Genomic DNA, 4527 nt, shown 5'->3' on the forward strand with positions numbered 1-4527 from the left:
ATATATATATATATATATATATATATATATATATATGAGCACAAGGGTGTACGTACGCCGCTAAATGTACATATAAATCTTTTTAAATGGAACAAAAATGCAATAGAGGACAATAAAACATTCGGACAGATGGACGATACAAAGGCGGGCAGGGAAATCAACAATTCAAGGGACAGGGGAAAAAAAGATGGGTCATTCGTGGGCTTCTTTCTTCAGTCAAGTTACCAGATGTCCTTACCGTTTCGGACAGTTACACTTGAGACTGTTCGGTCTGGTTTCCCCCACCCCAAAAAATGTCTAAGCTAAGAGCATTATATTTTTTGTAAGAAAGATAGCGAATGTGTAAAGCAACAAAGACAAAAAAACGGAGAACATGGTACACAATTACAAATACAACAAGAATATAACAACAGGTTTCTTTCGACTGAGAACGAATCAAATTGAGCTGGCGGGTATGAAGTGAAAGCCTAAAGGCAGGAACATAAGAGATGGACATAAGAGGCAGCCAGACGAATGTACGTATGTATGTGTATATATATATATATATATATGTGTGTGTGTGTGTGTGTGTGTGTGTGTGTGTGTGTGTGTGTGTGTGTATATATACGCGTGTATGTGCATTTATGTATGTGTGTGTGTGTGCGCATGTGCATCTTATTGCTATACTGACCCTCTTGAGATACGAAATGTTTCAGCTCTTGAGTTCACATCAAGAATCTTGAAAACCAAATAGAAAAACGTAATATATATATGTGTATGCGTTTACATAAGATAAGCTTGAAGAGCAAATCTCAGTCAGCTAGTTATCTGTAAATACATCCTCATTATGTATTATGCAATGCAGAGGAGAGCTCCTTATCCATGAAACTTAAGTAACATCTTGAGTATTGCATAAAGAATTTCTTTTCTGTTTTTGTATATAAGCACATATGCTTTGTATACATACATACATACATTCACACATACATACATATATACATGCATGCATACAGTGGCTGTAAAAAGTTATCAATTGAATAACCTCCAATCTGACTTCCTGCCTGTAATTTAATGAGCGGCAGAAACACAATACAACGGCTAAATGACGACAACTTTAAGCTCATACACTTGAGAACAAGAAGTACATAAACACTTATGTTCTCTTCTTTCGTTCGACCCTCGCATTGTGTTAGACAATGTCAGAGACATGGGAGTAATCTCGTCTACGACAGAGGCGCAAGCTTGGCTGTCAGGAACGAAGCTTGCTTCCCACTCACTCCGTTGCAATTTGGGCAAGTGTCTTCCACTCTGGCTGCAGACCGACCAAATTATCGTGAGTGGATTTGGTAGACGTAAACTGAGAGGAGCCGTGTGTGTGTGTGTGTGTGTGTGTGTGTGTGTGTGTGTGACACAGGTTTCTTTCGGTTTCCGTCCACCAAATCCACTCGCAAAGCTTTGGTCGGCCCGGGAGCTATAGTAGGGCACTTACCCAGTTCACTCAGCTGTAGTAATGAGTTGCGGTGTCACTGGTGCCAAGATGTATCAGCCCCTTTACCTTTCCCCTTGGATAACATCGGTGGCATGGAGAGGGGAGGTTGGTATGCATGGGTGACTGCTGGTCTTCCATAAACAACTTTGCCCAGACTTGTGCCTCAGAAGGAAACTTTTTAGGTGCAATCCCATGGTCATTCATGGCCGATAGGGTCTTTACTATAGGATGTGACTGAGATAATTGTTAATCGCTTGTAGGGACACCATATTTCGTTATGCAACCATAATATTCTACCAAGCATATTAAAGACTAATAAGTCAATAGAGTCCTACCTGCGTTAGCAGTACTATTCAAACACTTTTTGTTTGTAGAGATAACTTTTAAAAGCGAGATAATTGTATTACGAAGAGGAATGTAGCGTATAATTTGCGTGTTAGTAAGAGTCCGGTACACAACTATAAGAGAAATGAATAGGATATATTTTTTCAGTGAGTTTAGACAAAAACATGCCTGTACTTACCTTGAGATAGTGACTGTCCAATAAATATAAAATTTCAGAGCTGAAATCCCAGATTAGAAACGATTTCAGATCCTTCTCCCATAAAAGAAGTACCGAATACGGAAATCTGCAAAAAAAAAAAAAAAAAAAAAAAAAAAAAAAAAAAAAAAAAAAACAAAAAAAACAATCAGTTATGGGTATGGGAATAAAGTAACAGTCAAAAACCAAAGAACAATACATACATAAACACAAAGGGCCGGATTAAAACACATAGAGGTCCTAAACACCCAAAAGATATTGGTGCCCCTATTTATAATTTAAAATATAAACAATAACAAACCATAAAATAGATTGTTATTTTTCAAAATCAAACAAAACCAACAGCAAGATGGAAAATAAAGTTTATTTTTGTATACTTCCACTTTATAATTGAAAAGTTTTCACCCACTTGTTTAATCGCAAAGTCTTTGATGAGATCCTCAAAATTAATCTTATGTAATAAATCTGCTTTTTTTACTTAGTAGAGATAAGGAATCCTACCTGCCTCGTTGCGTAGTTGTTCTGATGGGGATTTTTAATATACTTCGACTGAGAAAACGAACGCTCAGCTGAGCAATTTGCGATCATTAATGTTAAAGATATACGAAAGACAATGTCCACATTTGGAAATGGACATTAAGTAATGTTTAGTTTAAAGTGATTTCTTTTGTGCCATAAACCATTTACCATTTCTGTGGTGTTCTCTCCTTCCCTTGATGCCCTGAGCACTTGATTATTTTCATTAATGGTTAATCCAACACTGTTCATACAACGCAACAAATACACCAGAAACGTAACCATTCAACGCACGCAAAACACACATCGCCGTCGTCGGCTGTCCTTCGTATGTCGACATTGACAGTTCTGTTCAGAAATCAAATACGGTAAGGCCCCATGAGGACTGCAATACTTGCCCTTGATCTGCAGCAGCGATGGCATCTGGGGCGAAGCTACTTGGTGCAACATTGAAGTGACACCTCTCATGTGCTCTTTCGAATTCTCTCTGTTATTTCTCCTCAATAGCTGGAATTACAAGCTCCATCGATCGGTGCCATTTATCGTGCCACAGGGCGACCTCATCCTCCAGGTTGTCTGGGGGAGACGCCAGAGTTCTTCATATGCTTCTTTAGAACATCCCTATATTGCAACCTCTGATCACAACGGCTCCTCCTGCCCTGATGCAGTTCAGCGTAAAAAAAAACTGCCTTTCGGAGCCTTCCGCCCCCAAACTTGTAAACAAACATGTCTCACCAAGCGTAGCTACGATGACGTAATGAAGGTGTTTCCACGCACTGTGCCAGCGCGGCGCAGGACCTCTACACCGGGAGCGCGATCTCGCCATCTGATGGAGCGCAGATCATGAAATTGGACTCATAAAGTATATTACATGAAACAAATACATTCTAATTACAGAACAGTCATCTGTGTATCATAACTAAAGTATGTACGCCATTGATAGATATGATGTTGTAGTTTCAGTTTAAGGGACATACATAATTAGCATTCTGTCGGTTACGACGACGAGGGTTCCAGTTGATCCGATCGACGGAACAGCCTACTCGTGAAATTGACGTGCAAGTGGCTGAGTACTCCACAGACACGCATACCATTAACGTAGCTCTCAGGGAGATTCAGCGTGACGCAGAGAAATGAATAGGATAAGACTGACTCCTTTGAATTACAGGTACAACTCATTTTCCTTAGCTGAGTTGACTGGGGCAACGTGTAATAAAGGGCACAACGCGCTGCCGGGAATCGAACTCACGATCTTACGATTGTGAGCTGAATACCCTAACCACTAAGCCACGCACCTTCACATACATACATACTTACATACATGATGGCTTCAACTCGATTTCCAGCAATGTCATCGTTCGATTTTTCTCTGAAACAGCAGCAGCACAGATGCGGTTTTTCAGTCTTCCTAGGAACCTACACTCTTTTGCACAGATGTAACAACGATGAGTTCCTCTTGCAACTTATGTTCAAAGATCTTATCATCCTCACTAAGACATACTTTCAGTGCATCATGGAATTTTAATTGAGTGTTAAGCATCTCTCCACTACGCCCAGCCATTGCATACAACACAGTTAAAAATCTAGCAATGCCTCTGCCTGACGGTTTTCAAAGATAAGAAAGGCCTTGCACTGAGTCAACTCCACATTGTAAACAACGTGTGTATTTGCTCCAGCTATTCAACATTAAAACCCTCCATTTTGGATCTTTCAGTCATTCAAATTGGCATGAGTATTCTAATAAATGGCCACAGACTTGCTTTCTAAATTGCCGGGTTTATTGAGTGACTTAGAAAGCTTATCGTATGATTTGGTGTCCTAGCTTCCTGTGACGCTATTTCCCCGTATTCTTCATGCAACTGTAGCTAATTTTTAAGTTTTGCCGACTAAATAGTCTGGAATATGAGAATACCGTAAGCAAATATTTTCAGCTTAGATTGAGTGAATTCTTGCCAATATGCATATATATATATATATATATATATATATATATATATATATA

General features: G+C 39.3%; 1 long non-coding RNA gene across 1 annotated transcript in view; it reads right to left on the reverse strand.

Annotated features, from left to right (window-relative positions):
- LOC106880149 (uncharacterized) overlaps positions 1-2104 on the reverse strand; it is a 48685-nt gene extending 46581 nt beyond the window's left edge. The window contains exon 1 of the long non-coding RNA XR_001410713.2: positions 1992-2104. This is a non-coding gene — a long non-coding RNA (uncharacterized LOC106880149). The remainder of the gene's footprint in view (positions 1-1991) is intronic.
- Between the last annotated feature and the right edge of the window lie 2423 nt (positions 2105-4527).

The sequence above is a fragment of the Octopus bimaculoides genome, chromosome 23 (assembly GCF_001194135.2).
Source record: "Octopus bimaculoides isolate UCB-OBI-ISO-001 chromosome 23, ASM119413v2, whole genome shotgun sequence".
NCBI lineage: Eukaryota > Metazoa > Mollusca > Cephalopoda > Octopoda > Octopodidae > Octopus > Octopus bimaculoides.